Source organism: Gorilla gorilla, chromosome 3 (assembly GCF_029281585.2).
Source record: "Gorilla gorilla gorilla isolate KB3781 chromosome 3, NHGRI_mGorGor1-v2.1_pri, whole genome shotgun sequence".
Classification (NCBI taxonomy): Eukaryota; Metazoa; Chordata; class Mammalia; order Primates; family Hominidae; genus Gorilla; species Gorilla gorilla.
In genome coordinates, this window is record NC_073227.2 from 117769720 (window position 1) to 117785305 (window position 15586).

The window sequence follows — 15586 nt, forward strand, 5'->3', positions numbered from 1 at the left end:
TGAGGAGCAGCAAGATTTATAGCAAAGAGCAAAAGAACAAAGCTCCCACAGTGTGGAAGCGGACCCAAGCGGCTTGCCACTGCTGGCTGCGGCAGCCTGCTTTTATTCTCTTATCTGGCTCCACCCACATCCTGCTGATTGGTCCATTTTACAGAGAGCCAATTGGTCTGTTTTACAGAGAGCTGATTGGTCCGTTTTGACAGGGAGCTGATTGGTGCATTTACAATCCCTGAGCTAGATGCAAAAGTTCTCCATGTCCCCACTAGATTAGCTAGATACAGAGTGTCGATTGGTGTATTTACAAACTCTGAGCTAGACACAGAGTGCTGATTGGTGCATTTACAAACCTCGAGCTAGATACAGAGTGCCGATTGGTGCATTCACAAACCCTGAGCTAGACACAGGGTGCTGATTGGTGCATTCACAATCCCTTAGGTCGACATAAAGGTTCTCCAAGTCCCCACCAGATCAGCTAGATACAGAGTGCTGATTGGTGTATTCACAAACCCTGAGCTAGACAGAGTGCTGATTGGTGCATTTACAATCCCTTAGCTAGACATAAAGATTTTCCATGTCCCCACCAGACTCAGAAGCCCAGCCGGCTTCACCTAATGGATCCCGCACCGGGGCCACAGGTGGAGCTGCCTGCCAGTCCCGCGCTGTGTGCCCACACTCCTCAGCCCTTGGGCGGTTGATGGGACCAGGCACTGTGGAGCAGGGGGCAGTGCTCGTCAGGGAGGCTCGGGCCATGCAGGAGCCCATGGCGGGGGATTGGGGAGGCTCAGGCATGGTGGGCTGCAGGTCCCGAGCCCTGCCCCATGGGGAGGCAGCTAAGGCCTGGCAAGAAATCGAGCGTGGTGCTGGTGGGCCAGCACTGCTGGGGGACCCGGCAGACCCTCCGCAGCTGCTGGCCTGGGTACTAAGCCCCTCACTGGCCGGGGCCGGTGGGGCCCACCAGCTGCTCCGAGTGCGGGCCCGCTGATCCCACGCCCACCCAGAACTCACGCTGGCCCTCAAGTGCCATGAGCAGCCCTGGTTCCCATCTGTGCCTCTCCCTGCACACCTCCCCGCAAGCTGAGGGAGCTGGCTCCAGACTTGGCCAGCCCAGAAAGGGGCTCCCACAGTGCAGCGGCAGTCTGAAGGGCTCCTCAAGCATGGCCAGAGTGGGCACCAAGGCTGAGGAGGTGCTGAGAGTGAGCAAGGGCTGCAAGGGCTGCCAGCACGCTGTCACCTCTCGCTCCTTTGCCTTCTGCCATGATTGTAAGCTTCCTGAGGACTCACCAGAAGGTGATGCTAGCACAACACTTCTTAAACAGCCTGCAGAACCATGAGCCAAATAAACCTCCTTTTCTTTATAAATTATCCAGTCCAGATAGTCCTTTATAATGATGCAAAACAGACTAACATACTGGTCATAAAAAATATTAATGGATCAGTATAATACTATTTTAGTTGTGTTGAATTTTGAGCTGAAGAAGGCAGCTGTTCAGTATTTTTACAAACATTTTTGTCAAAGTTATGGAAATTAGCCATCCCTTTCAATCTTTCTAATTTGAAGCAATCACTGTGTTCTGCAGAATACATTCTCAGAGAATGGTTAAATCATTATCTCCCTTGGGATCTCTGGTTCCAAGCCTTTGAAAAAGGAGAAATCTTCCAGTTTTACAAAAGTTAATTGCCAGTGACTGGTCTACACTGACATGGTTAGGAATGCAAAATGGGGCATACCTAGGATCTCCTAACCATCCCAACTTAATCATTATTTTTATTACTTGTTTCCCTGTGAATTCTGTGTTACTAAAGCTGAACTGCTACATCATCGCTTTTATTTTATAAATTGTTAAATTTCCCTATTATCAATAATGTCATTTTTAGTTCCATTAGCTGAGTTTTCTTTGCCTCAACATGTTCCAGCTTCAGAATTATTTGCTCTTTTTTCACAGAGGAAATGTCTTTTGAAAGCTTCACTGACTCCAAGCAGATTTCTTCCAACAATTTCTTGCTTCTTGTGGTAAGTTTGTTTCAGAGAACATGAGTATTCTAAGACCCTCTATCCTATTCATATTTTTAATAATATATAATTTTTTCATAGTCTTTCATATTGTTTGATTCTATTTATATTTTTACTTATCTTTCCAAAGAGATATATATGTGTGTGTATATATACATATATATAAAATGCCTTTTCTATTTTACTATTTTATTTTTTTTGCTTATCTCTTCTGTAGTGCTCTTAAAATTATTAATTTAATATTACAGAAAGGCTGTCATTTTAAAAAGAAGATCATTTACTCTTCCAAAAATATCAAAATAATTATGCTTCCCATGCAGTGTTTACATATTGAATTCTCAACTTTGTTTTTAGGTGACAAGAAGTTTATATTATTTTGTTATAATAGTAGAATGAAAATTTATGCATTTTTACTAGTTCTGGTTTAGAATATGTTAATACATAAGAAGATTATAGACATAAGAATTATTCTAATGAATAATTAAAATATTGTCTTAAAAGTTGACTGGCAATTCTCTCCCACATCCTGAATTTTCATTTTTCTATTCTTTATTCATGAACAAGCTTTGCATATTACATAATATATTATAGAGGAAAAGAATTAAAAATACAAAAGTAAAAATCATCCCATACGGTTTTATTTTTTTTCTTTTTTTAAAAAAAGAATACATGCAAGGGTGTTGCAACATATGTAATGCACTTCAAATACTCCTGGTTGTCTGAGTTTTCTGCAACCAGAACTATATTTTGCATGGTTTATATGATGTATAAAAAGGTAATTTCCAAAAGAAATACTATAGGGATGATAGAAACCTTGGGGATCATGTAGCTAGAGCTTAACTACATCACATAAATACCTATAGAAAAATACAGGTTTCAGGACCTATTTCAGAATACAGGCAGTACTAGGTGGAGAGTTGTTAGATGTTGGAAAATTGTGTTATTCTACCACCTCACTTGGTGATTGCGAAGCGTCCTCTATGTTTGACATCTACAGATCTAGTACATCAACTGCTTCATTTTGGAGCCATAGAACAAAGAACTAGGTGATTAACTAGTTAGTTTAGGGTTATGTAACTAGGAGATGAGCTCAAAGTCTCCTCTCCATCAACCACCAGTTCTGTGCTGTTTTCCCAATTCAATTCAATTCAAATCATCCAATTCAATGGAAGAGCAAGTATTTATTTGCCATTTTGGGGGGTTTTGTTGCTCCAATCTTGAATGATTAATTTTAGGCACATTAATGGAGATATTTTAGATACACTTTTCTTAAATCAGAACACACTGAAAATTTCAGGAGTACTTGAATCTTTTAGAATTACGTTAATTTTAGATTGCTTGCATAAATCCACTTTCATCATTGAAGTCTCCATAGCTTTTGTTAAAATTTCAAAGAGGATATGCTCCTCTAGAAACATTAAATACTATTGATAAATCCTTATCTCCAACTAATTTGTTTTACAAGACCATGTTAGAAGTAGAGCATTAATGCCGAAAGTTTTGGGACGTGATATTTAAATTTACCCATCTTCCTCAAATATGTAGGATATTGAAGATAATTCAGTATATTGCCACAATTTAATCATTTTTTCTTTTCTTTCCTATTTGCACATAAAAGTTATACAAAGTAAAACATATTGAATATTCCTTTTATGATTTTTATTTTCTACTTTTAGCATTTCAGAGAAATGAAGAGTAAGAAAAAAGTCAAGGGAATAATACATATGCATAATAACATCATTCACTTTGTTTCAGCATGCCTAGTATTTGGAAAGTAATTGCATTCTCTGGTTAGAGAATGAGACTCTAAAGTAAAAAAGAGAGGCTTTTCATCAGATGTCTTTATTCAGCATTATATTTCATATGGATGCATCAGTAGTATACGCTTAGAAAGAATGCAATGAATATATATACATACTGCTTTTGTAATAGGAAACATTTTCTGAAAAAAACAAATATCATATAAGAACGTATTTTTCTATCTCTAGATGTTAGAAGAGCAATTATGTTCCTGTGAGCAGCTGATGGAGGACATTATCAACATGGAAGTACTTCTTTGTGAGAGAACTGTCAGCTTACATTTATATTAATAGATATTACCTTTGGACTATATCTGTGGGAAAAGAAAAGCTATTTCAGTAAGTGGTATCTCTATTTTACTTCTCCACCTAAGTCAAAATATTCTTTCAGATGGCTTCTCTAGTTAAATTACTTCTAATAAAAAAGGTATAAAATTTCACAAAATACTCTTTTTTTATAACCAAATTAACTAAATCTCATTGATATCAAGTAGTTCATATTATGTCATAATTCTGGCTTCTGTATTTATTGTCCTTTTGACTCTGCTGAAGATTTGAGTACTTAAAGGCATATATAGAAGTATATATCCTGCAATTGTTTAGACATTACATCATGATAATAGTGAGTCTAATAAGATAAATTGTTACTGACAGAGCAAAAAAGAAATAGAAATCAAATAAGCTGTTAAAACTTTCACAATATAATTTAATACACTATTTTCTCCACTGACAAGTATTTTGAGAATAAAAATCTTTTATAAGAAATTTAGTTATAAAATAAACTTGTAACACATTAGAGGCTCTACTAGATATTATCTTAGCAGAAATAGCTTTTTTTTCACTAAGCTTCAGGTACATGAGACTATCTATATGAAAATATTTTATGTTGATGTCCATTATGACTAGGAAAAGTTGAAGAAAATGTGGCTTGACCCAAGGGCAAACCTGTGAATTGCACAGAATTTTTTCTGGCTGTATCACTTTTACTACATGACATGTTTTTTTTTAATTTTTTTTTTATTCAGATGGTTACTCTTTCCCCATTTTCAATCATCCAATACTCTTCTATTATCTAGCTTGTTCTTTCTTCATGCAAACATAATTAGAGCTGATAACAGCTATTTGAACATGTTAACTCACTCATTTTCTTTAGACTTGGTGTAGTAGCTCAGCCAAGCATTAAACTTATCTCTAATTGTAGAAAAAAATTGTTTTTAATTAAAGTTAATTAAAGTAGGGAGACTCCAAATGATATTATATTTACTGAAATGCAGAATAATTCTGAATGCAACTCTGGTAGCTTTTTGAGGGCCTTCAGTGGTAATAATACGAGAGTGTAGAAACAGAAAAGATAGAATTGGGTCTTTGTGTCCATCTGTAATGATAAAGTTAGACAGGGGCTAGTCTGGCTTTGCCTGCTGAAGGCTTATTTAACAGAGGGCTTCGAATGGAAGTGAGCATGCCTGGAATACTACAGCATTTCTAAGGGCTTATTTTTGTGTGACACCATGTAAAAATAGTTAAATAATGAAACATACAACCATAACATATTCTTAGTTTCTAATGTGACAATGGTAATTCTCAAAAAATAAATCTGCAAGTAAGTTTAATAAATATATTTCCTTAAAAAGGGTGTGTGTTTTTTATAGAATTATGAGTAAATAGTTACATGGCAGGATACCTCATGTCTAGGAGATATTCTTTCTTAATTGTAATTATTCATTGAAGATATAGGATTTCATAAATTGAGAGATGAAAGGAAAGGAGCTTGACAAACTGGTAAAGAAATTCAGACATGGCAAAGAATAACTTGTTGCAGGCCATGCAACAAATAAAATCTATAGAATTCATTTCGGCTTAAACCTATTTAACTGAATGGAAAACTATACAGACAACCAGGTTTTGAAGGGCCAGAAATTTGGTGAGAATAGTAAGGCAGGTGTAATACTGAAGTGAGCCTTACATTTCCCTTGAGGAATCTTTTAGTTTCTAAATAGCACAAGGCCAAAAGACCAAGAAGACAGCCACAAGGCGGATAAAAACCTAAGCTGAGACTTTGGCCTTATTGGGATCTCTAAAGATAAAACTTGTAGTTTAATAAGGCAGGATGTCAAGAAACTAAATTACAAAGAAAAAGGAAGAAGAATAAGGGAATTCTGGCATCGTGTCATGTTCCTCCTTAAGACATTTGCTAAATTTTATCTGGTATAGGGTTAACAGGATATCAAATGGAATCAAGAGTAGCAGCTAAAGATATAGGCAGCAAAACAGGGTATTTGGCAGTTTCCCAGGATGGAAGAAGAAGAGATTGGAGAAGGGACTCTAGTTAATATCCCTGACTTCCTATTATTAGAATGAGAATAGGAATTCTAATAATTCCTATTATTAGAATATTTTATACTCTAAAAATATGGGTAATAAGAATTACATCAACTCTTAACAAAAATGTGAAACTCAGTTCTGGACAGGCACAATCCCACACTGGAAAAGTAGGTCTGCCCCATATTTAAGGTACCTGAGAAAAATCTAAAGGAAATCCTCCCTGAAGGAAGAAAATATGAGACAAAACATCAAATTATATCTATAATTTTTCATGAGCAATATTCTACATTTGATCAAACTTACTAGGCATGTCAGGAGATATAATCAAAAAACAGAAAACTAAAACATAAGCAGAACCAAAGGTGAATTAGAGTTGGAGGTATCTATCATAGATTTTAAAATAATAAAGAATAAAATGCTTAACAAAATTGTTGGCAAGATCAAGAATCTCACTATGTAACTGGAATTTACAAATAATAACCCAATGGAAATTACAGAACTGAAAATGTTAACATTTAAATTAAGAATGCAATAGATGTGTTTAAACAGCTAAAGAGAGGATTTTTGAACTAAGGAGAGATTATTATAAAATATACAGACTGAAGTTCAAAAAGAAAAGAGAATCTGTAATATACAAAAGAGCATACCAGACACATGAGACACAATTTAATATCTGTAATTGCATTTGTATAAGAGAAGAGAGAAATGTTAAAGAAGCAATATTTGAAAAGATAATAGGTGAGAAACTTTCAGAGCCAATAGAAAGACATCAATCCACACAATCCAGAGTATTAACAAACACCAAGGAGAACTGGGGCAGAAGGTAGGAAAATCCAAGAGCATTAGAGTAAAACTGACTTTTTTTAAACGCATAAAAAAGTTGTAAAAGCAGTCAGATAAATAAAAGCCATTATCTTCAAAGGAAAGACACTTCATTAGAAACTATGGAGGGCAGAAAACAATAGAATGACATTTTGTAAATGCTCAAAGAAAATATGCCAACCTGAACTTCTTTATTCAGCAAAAAATCCTTCAAAAAGGGAAATGAAATAAAGATGTTTTCAGACAACTGAGAAAACTCATCAACAGCAAACCTGTGCAAACATACATATTCAAAGGAGTTCATTAGACAGAAGACTAATAACCTAAGGAGAAGCACAGAAATGAAAGAAGGAAAGAAGAACAGTGAAAGAGTTAGGCCGGGTGCGGTGGCTCACGCTTGTAATCCCAGCACTTTGGGAGGCCGAGGCGGGCGGATCACGAGGTCAGGAGATCGAGACCATCCTGGCTAACACGGTGAAACCCCGTCTCTACTAAAAATACAAAAAAAAAAAAAATTAGCCGGGCGTGATGGCGGGCGCCTGTAGTCCCAGCTACTCGGGAGGCTGAGGCAGGAGAATGGCGTGAACCCAGGAGGCGGAGCTTGCAGTGAGCCGAGATTGCGCCACTGCGCTCCCGCCTGGGCAACAGAGCGAGACTTCGCCTCAAAAAAAAAAAGAAAAAAAAAAAAATGTAAGGATCATGTACTGGCTATTCTTGACCAGATTAGAACTTATCTCTAGAGGAACACAGATTGTCTTCTATTATAATCTGTTAATTACACCTTGGAGCCATAAACACAACCAGTTTCTAGAAGAGCGATACAAATATATTGCTTTGAGGACAGAAAAATATATTCTGACCAATGGATTGTGTATGGCAGTTAATTTATGGATTATAAAAATGTAGTAACCATATAACTTAGGGAGGAAAGGTATACTCACTGATATGGTTTGGCTCTGTGTTCTCACCCAAATCTCATCTCATATAGCAATTCCCATGTATCAAGGGAGGGACCTGGTGGGAGGTGATTGGATGATGGGTACGGTTTCCCCTGTGCTGTTCTTATGACAGTGACTAAGTTCTCATGAGATCTGATGGTTTTATAAGTGTTGGCAGTACCTCTTCCCTCTGTCTTTTCTGCCACATTGTGAAGAAGGTACTGGCTTCTCCTTTGCCTTCCACCATGATTGTAAGTTTCCCAAGGCCTCCCCAGCCATGCTTAACTGTGAATCAGTTAAACCTCTTTCCTTTATAAATTACCCAGTCTCAGGTATTTCTTCATAGCAGCATGAGACTGGGCAGGAAATTGGTACAAAAAGTGGGGTACTGCTATAAAGATAACATTAAAATGTGGAAGGAACTTTGGAACTGGGTAACAGGCAGAGGTTGGAGCAGTTTGGAGGGCTCAGAAGAAGACAGGAAGATGAGGAAAAGTTTGGAACTTCCTAGAGACTTGTTAAATGGTTTTGACCAAAATGCTGATAGTGATGTGGACAATGAAGTTTAGGCTGAAGTGGTCTCATATGGAGATGAGGAACTTATTGGGAACTGGAGTAAAGATTACTCTTGCTATGCTTTAGCAAAGTGACTGGCAGAATTTTGCTCCTGCCCTGGAAATCTGTGGAGCATTGAACTTGAGAGAGATGATCTGAAATTGGAACTTACATTTAAAAGGGACATGGAGCATAAAAGTTTGAAAAATGTGCAGCCTTACCATGTAGTAGAAAAGAAAAATCTATTTTCTGGGGAGAAATTCAAGCCATCTGCAGATATTTGCATAAGTAATAAGGAGCCAAATGTTAATTGCCAAGAAAATTGGCAAAATGTCTCCATGGCATGTCAGAGACCTTAGTGGCAGCCCCTCCCATCACAGGCCTAGAGGCCTAGGAGGGAAAAATGGTTCTGCGGGCTGGGACCAGGTCTTCCACTGCTCTGTGCAGCCTCAGTATATGGTGTCCTGTGACCCAGATGCTTCAGCTCCAGCCTTGGCTAAAACGGGCAAGGTATGGTTCAAACTGTTGCTTCAGAGGGTGCAAGCTCCAAGATTTGGTGGTTTACATGTAGTGTTGGGCCTGAGGGTGCATACAAGTCAGGAAATGCAGTTTGGGAACCTCTGCTTAGATTTGAGAGGATGTATGGAAATGCCTGGATGTCCAGGCAGAAGTCTTTCGCAGGGTCAGAGCCCTTTTAGAGAATCTCTGCTAGAGCAGTGTGGAAGGGAAATGTGGGGTTGGAGCCCCCTCACAGAGTCCCCACTGGTGCATCTCCTAGTGGAGCTGTGAGAAGAAAGCCACCCTTATCCAGACCCAAGAATAGTAGGTCTACTGACAGCTTGCACCCTGCAGCTGGGAAAGCTGCAGGCACTCAACACCAGCCAGTGAAAGAACTGCCCAAGGCTGTGGGAGCCCCCTCCCCATTTCATCAGCATGCCCTGGATGTGAGACATGGAGTCAAAGGAGATTATTTTGGAACTTTAGGATTTAATCTCTGCCCTGTTGGCTTTCAGACTCACATGGGGCTTACAGCCCCTCGGTTTTGGCCAATTTCTCCCATTTGAAATGGGAGCATTTATCCAGTGCCTGTCCCCATATTGTATCTTGGAAGTAACTAACTTGCTTTTGATTTCACAAGCTCATAGGTGGAAGGGACTTACCTTGTCTCAAATGAGACTTTGGACTATGGGCTTTTGAGCTAATGCTGAAGTAAGTGTTTGGGGGACTGTTGGGAAGGCATGATTTGTTCTGAAATGTAAAAAGGACATAAGATTTGGGAGGGTCCAGGGACAGAATGATATGGTTTGACTCTGTGTCCCCACAGAAATCTCATCTCAAATTGTAATCCCCACATGTCAAAGGGTGACCTGAGGGAGGTAATTGGATCATGGGGGTGTTTTCCCCCATGCTGTTCTCATGATAGTGACTGAGTTCTCATGACATCTGATGATTTTATAAGTGTTTGGCAGTTCCTCTTCCCTCTCTCTTTTCTCCCACCTTGTGAAGAAGGTACTTGCTTCTCATATGCCTTCCACCATGATTGGAAGTTTCCTGAGACCTCCCCAGTCATGTGAAACTGAGTCAATTAAACCTCTTTCCTTTATAAATTACCCAGTCTTGTGTATTTCTTTATATCAGTGTGAGAACGAACTGATACACTCACCATTTAGTAGATTATATTTTGCCTCCTTGGTGTTTTTGTTTGGCTTTTTGTTCTAGAGTAGGAGTGATTTCTCTATCAATCAAGAAAGAATTTGGCAGAGTTACATTAAATGTTCTCTTCAGAACAGTATGCCTTAAAAATGGACTGAGCTGTGGATATTAAAAAAAAAGAATAGCATATTTTAATTGTATCATTTATAAACTTTGAAATATTATTTTACATTAATTAATAATGAACTCATTAACATAAACTAACTTACCAATGCCATTTATTGATATCTTACATGTTTGGATTCCCAGGGCTAACATATATAAATATAATTTAAACTATACAAAAGTAAAAAATAAAATAAAATATATAAAAGTTACAAGTCATGAACTTAATGCATATTAAATATTCTTCTAAAAGTCATATATATTTGGTAGAGGCAAAAACCTTTGATGAAATCTAAAATTTCTTTTAAAAAAAGCAATATGTACATTTTTGCATGTATTAATATCAAATAATTTTTGTTCCCAAAAATAAATTTTGCTTCCAATGAAAGCAGATATTGACTTTCCAGATGTGCCTTCTCTCAGCATTTATCCTTTCAACAAATGTTTGTTAAATGCATATTATCTGCCTATTTTCCTACTATTAACAGGCAGTAACAAGATAAAGTCAATTTCCATTCACCATTCAACATACCAATGAAAACATCAAGAAAGACAAAAATTCAAAGGAACTTTTAAAAATAAAACAAACTCTGATTTCCACTGCTGTGAGGAATGTCCAACAAATTTTTTGCAAAAAGGAGCTGATTAAAGAACGAAATTAATGGAAGTCACTCAATCAATATTCATTTGAGTGCCTCCTATGTGATATGTATTAGTCCTAACATAGCTATATCAATGATCCTCTTTTTTTTAATCTTCCCCTCCACAAGAATGCCATATAATAGGATAGATTAAAAAGTTAGAAATTGAGATGCATAGTTAGTAAGTACAAGTTGAGAATACTGCATTCTTAGATTTATAGTTTCTCATTGACTGTCTTCATGTAATAGAATGAGAGTTACAGGTTTAAAGTCAGCTTCATGTAGAAAGATAATTCATATATCTCAGTAGAAATTTGGACTCGGACATTTTCAATATCTGTGGACTTTGAAATGTTACCTCCCCTTTCTGAACTTAGGTTTCCTCACTTTTCAAATGGAGTCAAACAATCTACTTTATATAGGTTTAGGGGTTATAATAATTGAGTTAAAGTATGGAAAGCAGTCCTTTATCTTGAAAGGCAATATAGCTTGGTGGTTAAAAGCATGAACCTTTCATTGGTTGAAACCCCGCTCCTGCCATCTGCTTTCTGTGTGTTCTTAAGCAACTCACTTAATATCTCTGTGCTTTGGTTTTGTAGTGTTGTTGTTTTCCTTGAGACAAGGTCTCACTCTGTTGCCCAGGCTGGAGTGCAGGGGCTCAATCTCAGCTCACTGCAGCCTCAGCCTCCCAGGCTCAAGCCCGGGATCCTCCCACCTCTGCCACCCAAGTAGCTGGGACTACAGGTATGCACCACCGTACCCTGCTAGGTGCTTTGGTCTTTACACTTGGAAAGTGAAGATGCTAAAATAATATGATATTTTTATGAGGATTAAATTTGTTAATAATGTATAAAGCATATCAAGCATGTCCTATAAAAACCATATGTGTCTATTACTATTATCATCCTCCTCATCATCATCGTCTTGTGTAATGTCTCCCAATGAGTAAATATTTGCATCAAATTAGTTAAAAATAAACTTTCATTATTATAATTAGGGAAGTGGTAAACAGGGCAGTTAGAATAAGCCCTCAGTCCAGCAGTCTGTAAAGACAGTAAAAGTTCATTGAGGTAGATTATCTTAGCATATCATTAGAATAAAATTAAAAGGAACAGTATTTCCATGATCAGGGTGAGAGCACACAGCCAGGGCAATCGACATATCCTATTGTTTTGATTTTGCATAGATGTCTTCTTTTAACAGCATAAACAAACAGAAACACAATTCCAATGCAAACAATGTAGCCTAAAGGAAAGTAAAATTAATTTGAAGATATATTGTAAAAAGTCACCAATACTTATTTATAATATGAACAAAAATAAGTTTCAGAAAAAATATAAAATTGGAACTGAATAAAGTTTGTGGGGTAATCCTTCAATCATTAAAAAGTCTAAAGAGAGCCTTTTGAATAACTATTGAACTAAAGAGAATTATACATATAAGTCCGATCGCTTAGAAAAATAATAAAAAATAAAAAATCAACATTCATAGAATTACCCCCAAGCTTTAGTCATAATCGAAAATATTTCATGATTTATAGAAGAAAAACTGGGAAACTTCCACTTATTCCCTCCTTCTTTTATTTATTCTGTGAGTGAACATCAGGTGCCTACTATATATCAGGCGCTCTACAAAGATCTAATAATAAAATTGTCAGCCAAAAATACATAATCCCAGGTCTCACAAAATCTATTACCAATAATGAGATAATCATAAAATACATATAAAATCAAACACTGATAAGAACTCCCAAGAAGAGGTACATGGAGACAAAATAAGAAGAATGGACCAAGTAAAGGAGATCAGAGGGTTCATTAAGGATGTGACAATTGAAAGGAAATATGAAGTAAAGATAGGACTTAATCAGGCAACGGTGGGGAATAGGGTCAGGGGAGGCACTCCAGACGCAAAGATCAACACAGGCAAAGATCCTGTAGCATGTTTTAGTAACTGAAAGTAGGCTAATAAGCCTGGAATGGCACGGAGCAAGGTAGGCCTCATGAGGGATGGTGCCATAGACCTAAGTAGGCCATGTTAAGGATTTTGGTGATGACAAAAGTAATGAGAGGCCATTAAAGTTTATTACAAAGTTGGTAAGATATTATTGCTTTTTGGAAAATCACATTATTGTATTTTACATTAATGTTTTTCTTGTATAAATATTAAATATCCTACATGCACTTATTTAACTACTAAAATAATTGTGTACTACTAATTTCAAAGGGAATTATTAATATTTATTTACATATATTTTTAAATAAGAATTACTCATCAAGATGTTTTGCAGGTTAGAATTGCCTTCTGGAGGCAGGGAAGACACTATAGACCAATGTTCAGATGGGGAAGTATGGGTTAAAAATGAAAATGTGCAGGTTATCTACAAATAGACTACTGAGAGATTATAGAATAAGAGAAAGACCCAGGGTCAAGACTTTATGAACTCTCAAATTCACAGCCAGATATGGGGTAGAAGCCTATAAAACAGATTAGAATGTCAGAGAGTGGTATGTTAGGAAAGCCAAGAGAAGTGAATGTATCTGTCTGGTTTTAAGATTTCAGTACTACTGAAAAGTGGTGAAGTGGACAGAAATATGCCCATTATATTAAGAGAAATGGATATTAATTAATTTAGTTGAGGTAAATTAAAGTGCATATAATCCAGACTGCAGAATATTGAGAAAGGAAGGGAAAAGGAGGGGAGAAGAGAGGAGAGGAGAGGAGAGGAGAGGAAAGGAGAGGAGGTAGAACCACAATGAACTTCTTTTTAAGAAGTTTAGTTTCAAAAATAGGAAATAGAGATTTTTTTTATAATTTTATTTTTCTTTTGTTAACAGGAAAGATTCAAAACTATTTAAAGACAACAGGGATCACCTCGTACTTGAGAAAGAGAGATAAATAACTTATAGTGAAATGTGCCAGAAAATACAGAAGGAAATAAGATCTAAAGTATATTTGGAGGTATCAGAATTAGTGAAAAGGAGTGATCTATTCCAAGAGTTGCAAAGGATTATAAGACAAATCCAGATGTATATAAATTATGAAAAAAATGTAGTGGAACTGAGAGACTCTCCATCTGATATCTTATTGTTTTTCTCTATTACTGCCATCAATAATTCTTCCTACTCAAATTCCCATAGAAATTACTAATAAAATATGCAATTAGAGAAAATCATGTGTTAATGTTGAAGAACAGAGATAGTGATGGCAGCAGCTGCTCCAGACAGCCTGTGGCTGCCATCAGGTATGCTGCACCAGGGAGGTGCAGCCAGGACTGCACATTCCATGGAGCCTGCAGGAGCTGGGGACAAGCGGGAGCTCTACCCCTGCTAAGCTGAGGCAGGAGCTCCCTGGGTGCCACTGCAGCTACCCAAACTGCAGCTGCAGAGCCAGTCCTCCTGCTCCATAGAGCAGGCAGGAGCCCCGCCCCCGCCCCCCCCCCCCCCCCACTCCCACCCCTGGCACAGCTGCAGCTGTAGCTATCCAAACCCTGGCTGCAGACTCAGGCATCCCTACACACCTGGGGGCCCAGGAAGGCCCTCATGCCCTCACAGGCTCGGAAACGCCTGCTCCTGCTTCCTGGCTTCTCCCGGCTCTCCACATCTTCTCCAATTTTGGAGCAAAGTCAGGTGGAGCCTGGGCACCATGAAGGACAGGTGGAGACAGACAGATTCCTGGGTGGAATGGGGCAGGTCTCCAGAGAGGACCCACCTTTTTTAGGCCAGGAATGGCCTGAAGGCTGGGCCAGGCTGCCAGTCCTACAAACTAGAGTGGGAACTTGTGGTGCCTCTTCTGGGCTTGCCCATGGCTGCCCATGGACCAGTTGGCATGTACTTCCTCCCTTCTGAGGCCCATAAAAGCCCCAGGCTCAGCCAGAGCTGAGCAGATAACCGGACAACCAACTACATAGAGCAGCAACCCTTATTGTTGATAGCAGGAGATGTCAAGATGACCAACAGCAGAGAGGAGCTACCCACTCTAGGACCGCCTATCTGCTGAGAGCTTCAGAGACCTGCAGAGACATCAGGACTACCAGCTGCAGAGAGGAGCAACCCACTCCAGGGTCTCCTCTCTGCTGAGAGTTGGGAAAACAATGGGATGACCTGCCTGCAGAGAGGAACTTCCCACTCCAGGGTCTTCTCTCTGCTAGGAGCTGAATACTCATCAGAACACCCTGACTGTGGAAAGGAGCTATCCCCTGTGGGTCTCCTGCAAGTGTTCTATTGCTCAATATAACTTCTCTTCATCTTGTTCATCTTCCACTTGTCTGTGTACCTCATTCTTCCTGGTCACAGGGCAAGAATTCAGAACCCACCGAATGGTGGAGTTAAAAGAGCTAGAACACAAACAGGGTTGAAACATGAACTTGTTCACCACCTTGTGGGCAAAGAGAAGGAGAGAAGAGCTGCGGCCCTTCAGGGATCCCAGACTTGGGAGCTCCCTGACCCAGGGCTGTCACTCCCTCTTTGGGGTCCTGCAGTGCCTGGCATCTCCAAGCTTCCGGGTGCCACTGCATGTTCTGGAGCCAGCAGGGAAAGCTGCTTGTGGTGCACCTGGTCCAGCTGCAGCCTCGCAGAGAGCTGACATCCATGTCAGCACTGGAGCTGCCCACCCTGCTACAGCAGCCAGTATGTCTGACTGTGCAGTATCTGGACCCCACACTTGCTCACACATCCTTTGCTG

At 38.7% G+C, this 15586-nt stretch overlaps 1 protein-coding gene and 1 long non-coding RNA gene across 2 annotated transcripts in view; one reads left to right on the forward strand and one right to left on the reverse strand.

Moving 5' to 3' along the window:
• The window catches only part of LOC109026497 (uncharacterized), a 123783-nt gene that overhangs the window by 71583 nt on the left and 36614 nt on the right, over positions 1-15586 (forward strand). Inside the window, exons 2-3 of the long non-coding RNA XR_002005493.2 lie at positions 1944-2011; positions 4000-4149. This is a non-coding gene — a long non-coding RNA (uncharacterized lncRNA). The remainder of the gene's footprint in view (positions 1-1943; positions 2012-3999; positions 4150-15586) is intronic.
• The window catches only part of STPG2 (sperm tail PG-rich repeat containing 2), a 672078-nt gene continuing 666621 nt past the window's right edge, over positions 10130-15586 (reverse strand). Inside the window, exon 13 of the mRNA XM_063705437.1 lies at positions 10130-10259. The gene's annotated coding sequence lies outside the window, so the exon portion shown is untranslated. The remainder of the gene's footprint in view (positions 10260-15586) is intronic.